A 9,735-nucleotide genomic window follows, 5' to 3' on the forward strand; every position below is an offset into this window, starting at 1 on the left:
GGGGGGGGAGGAGGATTGTGGGGGGGGACGGGGGGCATGGGAAGGGGAAACAAAGGAGGAGGCTACAATGCTTGATAAGAAATGTACTCATTATCTTGCCCATGTAATTGTAACCCCTCTGTACAGTATTTTCACAATAAAAATAAAAATGAAAATGAAAAAAAGAAAAAGTGCAATACACTGGACACCGATGAAAGTGAACTATACAACTCTTGGGTGTAAATGGGAGGAAGGGAATAGGAGAGAATGAGGGAATACATGACACTTTGCGAAAGAAAATGTACTTATTAGCTGACATATGTAAAGGTGACCCTTGTGAATATCACCTCTAATAAAACAATAAAGAAAAAAAGTATGGATTTTCCTGGGGGTGGTTGGAAATACTTGTAATTCCAGCTCTGAAGACTCAGATACAGGGATCATAATCTAGACTCTGGCAAAATAGTGCTAGACTCTATCTCAAAATTCAAACTAGCAGGTGCAATGCCTTCAATTTAATCCCCCGTACCATAAAAGAAGAGTATAACAAAACATGATAGCTGTGTTCACTTCGGCAGCACATATACTAAAATTGGAATGATACGAAGAAGATTAGCATGGCCCCGGCACAAGGATGACATGCAAATTCATGGTGTTTCATATTTTTGAAGAATGCCAGTGCATTATATGACAGAATAAAAATATATTTTACTGTATCTTTTTAGGTGTCTCTTTGGTTCTCTCTCTGTCTCTCTCTCTGTCTCTCTCTATATATTTCTGTCTCTATCTCTCTCATCCTTTTCCTGACTGTAAATCTCTTCACTAACTGGAGAGCTAAACATCATTGTTTTATCTATCACAGAAGAAATGGAAACCAAATGAGAGTGATAAGGAACTTGAATTCCATGTTTACACAATGAAAATTGCCACAATGGATCCTTTAGGATAAACAATACGCAATTGCTTAAACTATATGGTTGTATTTCATCCTCTTTCTATCTTTGTATTTCATGACCTTCAACATTTTGAGTTTTTTTTTCCTCATCTTATTAAATCCTGATCTTTAATAAAGGGCACTTGGGGTAGAAGGAAGACAATTAAGTGCCACCTGCCAGTGGCCATGTTGTTATTTCCACAAAGGAGAGAAAATAGAAAGGATGTAGTATGAAAGAAAATAAAATGGCTGCACTCTCTACATCACGTATTTCTTCTGAGTTGGGAACATTTGCCGGGCGTCAGTGTCTCATTCCTGCCATCCTAGCTACTCATGATGCTAAGACCTGGAGGGACTTGGCTCACAGTCACCCTGGACAGAAAATTCTGTGAGACTTGAGACTCCATCTCCATTTACCAAGCATAACACTGGACTGGAGGTGTGGCTATAGCAGTAGAGCACCAACCTGTGCATAAAGCATGGAGCTAGAGTACAAAGCCTGGTACCCAAAATAAAATCATTTGTAGATGGCATAGTTTTTATGTTCCAGAAAAATCTAATTCTCTTTTGTTGACCAGTGAGGTTTGAACTCTGTTCCTGAGCTCTTTCACTCAAGGCTAGTGCTCTACCATTCTGAACCACAGCTCCACTTCCTTAAAAAATGATATAACACACAATTAATTAAAAATATAAGGATATACCACAAATAGAATATTGGGATTACATTCTTATATGTTTCTGGACAAAAGTTAGTTACAGCATTTATCCGGTTAATAGACAATAGCATTAAAAAGAGTGAAAGAGAGAGAGTAAGAGAGAAAGCATACTGGCTTCAAGGAGGTTACAAGCTATTGAATCAGACTGACCTTAATAAGAGACCCATGGAACAGTTCGCCTACTGGTAATGAAAATGAAATCTCTGCTTAGCAGGGTTGGCAGCTGTTAGCTCACTTTGAGCTCTAACAAGTCGGCTGGTGTACATGTGACCCACACTATGAAGAGAAGAGTCCGACTTCCCCGAAAGATAGTCAGTCCACCCAGAAAATTGCTGGCAGAGAAAGCAGTCAAATAGCCAAGGCATTGCCTAGAGTCAGGAGGATGCTGCCTAAACTTACGAAACTAGGACAATGTAGCAGCTCGATACTCACATGTCACATCGTCAGTAAGAGACACCGTCTTCTATGCTCTGAGGAAACGTTCAGGTAGCTTTACTTTTAAAAAAATGTATTAGGAACAGAATGTGAGCTCTTTTAAGATGGTGATCATCAAAATGTGTAGGCCTATGGGAAGCATTCATTAGAACTGCTTTTTGTAAAATTTATTTTCTTGTAAAGATGCTGTACAGAGAGGTTGCAGTTATATCATTAAATAATGAGTACATTTCTTATCAGGCATTGTTACCCTCTCCTTTCTTATCTCCTACTATCCCTTTCTTCCCCCATTTCCCCCACTCCTACCAACCCCCCAACGTCGTAAAGTTCATTTCCAACATAGTGTTTTGTCAGTTGTCATTGTTGCAATATTCATCCTGTATCCCTGTTTCAGAATGTTGTTATTCTCCTTTCCCTCCCCAAATTAGATAAATGCATATACAAGATGCAAGGTACCAAAATCAATTATAGTAACAATAAGGTTTATACCATAGGAGGAAGAACATACAAAAGAAACAAAAAATTCACATATAGGGAACCAACACAGATGCCCCTTAGTAGATGAATGGATTAAGAAAATGTGATATAAGAATTCTATGCTTCCATCAGAAAGAATGGCACCACCCCATTTGTTAAGAAATGGAAAGGAATGGAAAAAAATCAAATTAAGTGAAGTAAGCCAGACTCCAAAATATATAGGTCCTATGGTTTCCATTGTTTGCAATAATTACTATATGTCTAGGTTAATCTTTATCAGGTGAGCAGAAAAGCTCAAAATCTATGCACACATAGGAAATGTAGTCATTACATTGCTTATGTAACTGTAACCCCTCAATGTAGCATTTTTACAATAAAAAGATTAAAGTTAAAAAACGAAGCAACAAAGCAATAATCTTTTGTGGGGGGCTGGGGTCCAGTTGTGGGGCCTGAACTCTGGGCCTGGGCGCTGTTCCTCAGCCCTTCAGCTCAAGGCTAGTGCTCTACCACTTGAGCCACAGCGCCACTTCTGGTTTTTTCTTTTTTGCTTATGTGGTGCTGAGGAATCGAATCCAGGGCCTCAGGCATGCAAGGCAAGCGCTCTACCACTGAGCCACCTTCCCAGCCCCCAAAGTAATAATCTTATAAATGTGTTAGAAACAATCACATGAAAGAAAAAAACATTTGAATACATATCTTATGGTTCATTTCCCCAACATCAACTTATCTGACCTTTTCTGCTTGACTCAGACATATAATAGTTATTGCAAATAAGGGAAACCATGGGACCTATGTTTCTTTGGGCCTGGCTTACTTCACTTAATATAATTTTTTCCAAGTCTTTCCATTTCCTAACAAATGGGGCAATGTCATTCTTTCTGATGGAGGCATAGAATTCCATTGTGTATATGTACCACATTTTCTTGATCCATTCATCTACTGAGGGGCATCTGGGTTGGTTCCATATCTTAGCTATGGTAAACAATGCTGCAATAAACATAGTTGTGCTGGTAGCTTTAGTATGGTCTTGTTTGTGATCATTTGGGTAAATGCCCAAAAGTGGGATTGCTGGGTCATAGGGGAGCTCTATGTGGAGTCTTTTGAGGAACCTCCATACTGCTTTCCAAAGTGGTTGAACAAGTTTACACTTCCACCAACAGTGCAGTAAGGTTCCCTTCTGGCCACATCCCCTCCAGCATCTGTTGTTATTAGAGTTCTTGATTATAGCCATTCTAACTGGGGTGAGGTGGTATCTCAATGTTGTTTTGATTTGTATTTCTTTTATGGCTAGGGAGGTTGAGTATTTCTTTATTTATCTATTGGCCATCCTTCTTTCCTCTTCAGAGAAGTTTCTGTAAGTCTTTATCCCACTTATTTATTGGGCAGTTGTTTCTTTGAGGATTTGTTGTTGGGGGATTTAATGAGTTCCACATATATTTTAGATATGAGACCCTTATCCATTGTATGGCTACAGAAGATCTTCTCCCAATCCGTGGGCTATCTATTGATCTTGCTAGCTATGTTCTTTGCTATGCAGAAGCTCTGCAATTTCATGCAATGCCATTTGTCCAACCTTTCTTTGATTTGTTGTGTTTCTGTGTTTGTATTAAGAAAATTTTGACCTGTGCCAAGGAGACCTAGGGTTTCTCCTATTCCATCCTGTAATGTTTTCAGAGTGTCAGCTTGACTCCGAGGTCTTTGATCCATTTGGAGTTGATTCTGGTGCAGGGTGATATATAAGGATCTAGCTTTAATTTTGTACAAGTAGTTAACCAATTTTGCCAGCACCATTTACTGAAGAGGCTGTCTTTTTTCCATTCTATTTTTTTAGCTCCCTTATTGAAGATTAGTTGGCTGTAAGTCTGTGGGTTCATTTCTGGATTTTCAATTCCATTCCATGGGTCCTGAGGTCTGTTCTTGTGCCAGTACCAAGCTGTTTTGATTACTATGGCTTTGTAGTAGAGTTTGAAATTTGGTATTGATATTCCTCCAGCACTGTTCTTTCTTGTATGTTTCCCCCCCACGGTATAACCCCTGCTTTCACTGTATTTGATGTCGGTATAATTTGTGGAGGGAAAAAGAAAAAACAGATCATTTAAATTGGGATACAGGTGGATCCATTGCAACAATGAGATGTACAAGTCGTTATGTCGAAAATGAACTTTACAACTTTGGGAGGGGAAGATTGGGTGGGGAGGCAGGGGGAGGATGGGAAGTGATGGGAAGGGAAACAAAGGAGCATGCAACAATGCTTGATAAGAAATGCACTCATTATCTTGCCCATGTAATTGTAATCCCTCTGTGCAGTATTTTCACAAAAAATTAATAAAAATAAAGTTAAACAACAAACTTTACAATTTAGGTGGGGGGGAGTGTAGTTATGGAGGCGGGAGGGAAGGGGTGGTTGGGGAAAACAAAGGAGGAAGCAACAATGCTTGATAAGAAATGAACTCATTACCTTGCTCATGTAACTGTTACCCCTCTGTACAGTATTTTCACAATAAAAAACTTATTTAAAAATAGATGATGCTAACAGAAATGAACCCCAAGATATAGACACAAGAATTTGTTCTTTGTTGTTGTTTTTAAAGAACTGCTTTTGTGAGACTACATTTTTAGAGGGAAATTCTAGAAACAGTTAAGGAATACAAGTTAAAAGTATACTTTCTGATCCTAGCACAGAATACTTACTTTCTTATTTTTCTTTATCCTAAACGTCTTTTATTCTGAGAGCAATCAGTCCCAGCCAGATTTTCTTTTCTCTATTTGCTATCACCCTAGTAAGTAATGAAAAATAGCTGAATGACAGCCTACCAAAAACAGCTATGAAAGGAGAAAAGAGGAGAGGGATTAAGGAAGAAGAACAAAGATCAGTGAATTTGTGCAAAATATTATAAGATATTATAAATAATCCCAATGAAGATCCTTTGTACAATTCATTTATACTAGTAAAAATTCTAAAAGCTTAACAATTCTAAAAGATAAAAGTTCTCTAATTGTCAAAATGACATCACTCTTTTTTAAATAAGTTTTTTTATTGTGAAAATACTGTACAGAGGGGTTACAATTACATGGGCAAGATAATGAGTACATTTCTTATCAAGCATTGTAGCCTCCTCCTTTATTTTTCCCCTACCACCCCTTCCCTCCCATTTCTACAAGTACACGCCCCCTCCACCTAAATTGTAAAGTTTGTTTTTCAACATAGCATCTCATTTTTTTAAATTTAATTTTATTTTATTTGAGAACATACTGTACAGAGGGGCTACAATTACATGGGCAGGATAATGCATACATTTCTTACCAAGCATCATAGCATCTCATTTTTGCAATGGGTCAACCTGCATGACATCGCTCTTATAGGTATGAAGCAAAAAAAAAAATACAACTCATACACATACAATCAATCCTATAAAAGTACCTCAGGTTCCATGACTGAAAGTCTAGATGTACATCTAAATGGACATCTGTGAACTTAAAAGTAAAAATAACTTCTGAAAAGCCAATGTTCTATGAACATCTCCCCAAAGACTGTGAAGAAGTATATATCTGAAAATGTTTATTTTCATTCTAGCCATCTACTGGAAGAGTGAAACACCTCTCTTTATTTCAGCACATATTAATTATCTATGAGTTTCATTGTGATCGTGCCATGCATACATATCATATACCTTGCTCAGATAAATCCCTTTGTCAACTCTTTCACTTTTGAAGCAATATTTTATGGTTTTTCAAGTGTCTATGTGAGTTACTTCAGTTTTCTTTATCTTTTACCCTCTCCTTGCACCCTTCCTGCTCCTATTGAAATAAATTCAATTTTAAGTTAGTGATGTTAGTGAAAAGAAATGATGGACTCAATTCAAAAATTTTGTGTGTGGATAGAGAGAGAGATAGACCCAGACAGATATACAGATAGATGGACACACGAATAGTTACATAGATACATAGATTCCCCACATCCACAAAGGCACTTGGGGAGATAATAAAGACTGAATGAATGAGATCATGACAATTTGCCCCTCATGGTGGGAAGAATGTTTTTAAAGAAAGAAAGTACTTCTCTCTCTTTCTCCACTCAGTACACGAGGACACAAAGAAAAAGCCACCTTCCGAAAGCCAGAACAGCTCCTCACCAAACCCAAAAATGCTGGCACTAAGATCTTGGATCCAGCAGGAAGGGCCATGTGATTTCTTTTACTTTTGTGGTTTTTTTCCCCCCAAGTGATTTATCCCCTGCTGTCACTGTATTTGATTTTGGCTCCCTGGGTATTGTATATACGTTTATCTGAATTAGGGAAGGGAAAGGGAACAACAAAATGGTGAGACAGAGGACAAAGGACAAACCAATGCGACAGCGATACTCACAAGACAATATGTTAGAAATGAACTGTACAACTTGGGGGCGGGGGTTGGGGAGAAGGGAAAGTGGGAGAAAAATGAGGGAGGGAGTAAGCAGTTCGACAAAAACTGTGCTTACAACCTTACGTATGTAACTGTAACCCCTCTGTCCATCACCTTGATAAAAGGAAATTTCTAGTTATTTCAACTTCAGTACATGGAATTTGGTTATGGTAGCCTGATAGATATGCAAAAGAAGGAAATAATTTACTAAGTTCTCTTTTAGGAGTATAAGTGTATATATACACCTCTCTCAGAATGCAATATTGTCCTTTCCTTAAATTTTATTACTGTCACCTTTCCAGATTCTGAGTCATTTAATAATTACTTAGATTAAAGCATTGCTATTTTAAAATTTCCATTTTTCACTTTTCTAAGTGACTAAAGTAGTCCCATAAATTTCTGAACTGTAAGAATTTGAGAGAAAGAAGACACTGTGGATATATTTCGAATAATTTACTTGTCAATACAAATGCCATTAGACTGACAGGAAAGTCAGTCTAAAGAAAGTACTGAGAAGCTGATACTATCCAAGAGAATTCAACTCCTCCACAGCAAGGAAACTCACCATGAAATCATTGATAATTTATATTTTTTCACTAAATAAGTAAAATACATTTTTCTCCTAGACTATTAAAATCAATTAAAATATTAGAGCTAGCTTTTCAATGTAGTAATGACAAGTTATGAAACTAAAGCACAATTTCCAAATAGAATTTTAAAATTTTGTTTATATAAGGCAGGTGATGATTGATATTGCCAATTGTTCAGAATTTCAAATTTTGCTCAAAAGTTCATTCATAATATTTTATACATACTTACGTTCTTACCTATAGTTACAGATATTTTTAATAAATCTTGAATTATTTTAAAGATTTATTTGAAGATTCATTATTATGAAAAATTAATGAGAAAGTTAAGGAAAACCTCAGACTGATATGGGAAATGATGAAAATATGGAAAACAAATTATACTGAACTCAATAAGAGATAGAAAGAGTGTAACCTAAGTTCCTAGCTTTGATAGTTGGAAAGAATCAAAGAATTTATAAGATATTTAGGAAGGTAGAATTTAGGATTATGACAAAATAAAAAGGAAAAGACAGAAATTTGAGTTATTAATAAGTACTTCTGCAGGACTAGGGATTCATTATTATTTGAGGTTAAAGAACAAACTATCAGACTTGTAGCTGGGTTTCTAATCTGTAATACACTGAGCAGAATTTAGGATGGATTTTGCAACTATCTGTTTGCATCTGAGCACTTCTACCAAAGGTGAGTTCTTATCTAAGGCTTTCTGTGCATGAATTCTTTCTTGTGGAAAATGATGGAGGCAATTGTGCATACTGCAAATATTAATTAGAATGATCAAGGATGTCAGTTAGTTTCTAGCAGCTAACAGATTGCTAGTTGTATAAATACACAATTGTGTAAGCCCTTGTGATAATACTATTCGCCAAGCTAGGAAGAGCAAATCTGAATAGGAAGAGCCTATGATGAGGTTATTTTTAAAGCTACTTGTGGAGGGCTTCCTCTGGGAAATCCTTGTAGATGAATCTGTCCTAAATCAGATGCATCTGCTATTCTGAATCCCTGAAGTAATATTGAGATGGTGATGTGAAATCAAGACTAAAGAGCTGGCATCGATAGTCAGAGAAGTGTGAGAATTCTCTATAAAATATATGACAGATGGAAAATAAAATAAAAGAGAATTTGGACAGAATACCAGAAATAGCCAAACTATAAATGACAGATCGAGGACAGTGGCCGTGCAAAGCAGAACAAAGCAAGTCATGGAGTGGGCACGGATGGTGAGAAATCTCTGAACATTATAGACATTGAAATTTCAGAAACTGTGGGAAGCCCGAGGAGTGGTTATTAGAGTTAGTTGAAAAGGTTTTGAAAAAATGGCATCCTGAGAAGAATGGTTTTCCTGGTATGGGATTGAAGAGTGGAAGGCATGAATTGGAAAATTAATGAGAAGACAAGATGCGAACCTCTGTTATGAAGTTTTCTTAAATAATACATATAGCACCACAAGAGAAGACAGTAGAAAGAATGAATTTGGCATTCTATGTTGGTAAGTTATACTGATTTATAAAATGAGTAAGAGAGGTAGCTTTTAAGGGAGCTGAAGCTGAACACATACACAAAGAGAAGGGAAGACTGAGAGAAATCCTTGACTGCAAAGAATGTTTGGTCCAGACCACAATTGTAAAATATCAGTGCTAGCTAGAAGAAAAGATCCTAAGTGACTAGAGAGAAAGATAAATAGCAGTGTGAAGTAAAGTGAGCTCAGAAGTTAGAAACTAATTTCTTTTATTTTTTTGGGGGGGGGGTCGGTCGTGGGGCTTGAACTCTGGGCCTTAGCGCTGTTCTCTTTAGCTCCAAGCTAGAGCTCTACCACTCGAGCTACAGTACCACTTCCGTGCCCAGCAGAAATTAGAAAATAATTTCTATGGAGAATGAGATCTAAGAGGTCAAGGTGAAGGTCTGAGGGCTACATTATCACATAGGAAAGATAGGACATTCTACATAATGAAAACCAATCATTTGTTTCAGTAAGAAACTATGCCTGGAGCTTGCTCATGATGCTTATAAATGATCTAAGACACTTGTTCACAAATACAAACACCTCTTGTAAGTACTAATTGAAAACCAGTTGTTTCCCTGAGTGGTCAGGTCTCCAAAGAGCCTCTTTGGATGTTCATAATACAAAAAGTCTCTCTCTGTTGACTTCTGCTTACAGCAGGCTTCTGGAGGACCTGGTTTGAGCCCACATATCTATCATGAGTGA

The 9,735-nt window shown here is 37.1% G+C and overlaps 1 non-coding gene across 1 annotated transcript; it reads left to right on the forward strand.

The window, feature by feature from the left end:
* Positions 1-541: 541 nt before the first annotated feature.
* Positions 542-646, forward strand: LOC138823457 (U6 spliceosomal RNA). The gene has a single exon (XR_011370815.1). It is a non-coding gene; the product is annotated as a U6 spliceosomal RNA (small nuclear RNA).
* Positions 647-9,735: the final 9,089 nt, after the last annotated feature.

This window comes from Dipodomys merriami, unplaced genomic scaffold (genome assembly GCF_024711535.1).
Source record: "Dipodomys merriami isolate MVZ:Mamm:240054 unplaced genomic scaffold, mDipMer1.0.p SCAF_12, whole genome shotgun sequence".
In the NCBI taxonomy this organism is placed as follows: Eukaryota; Metazoa; Chordata; class Mammalia; order Rodentia; family Heteromyidae; genus Dipodomys; species Dipodomys merriami.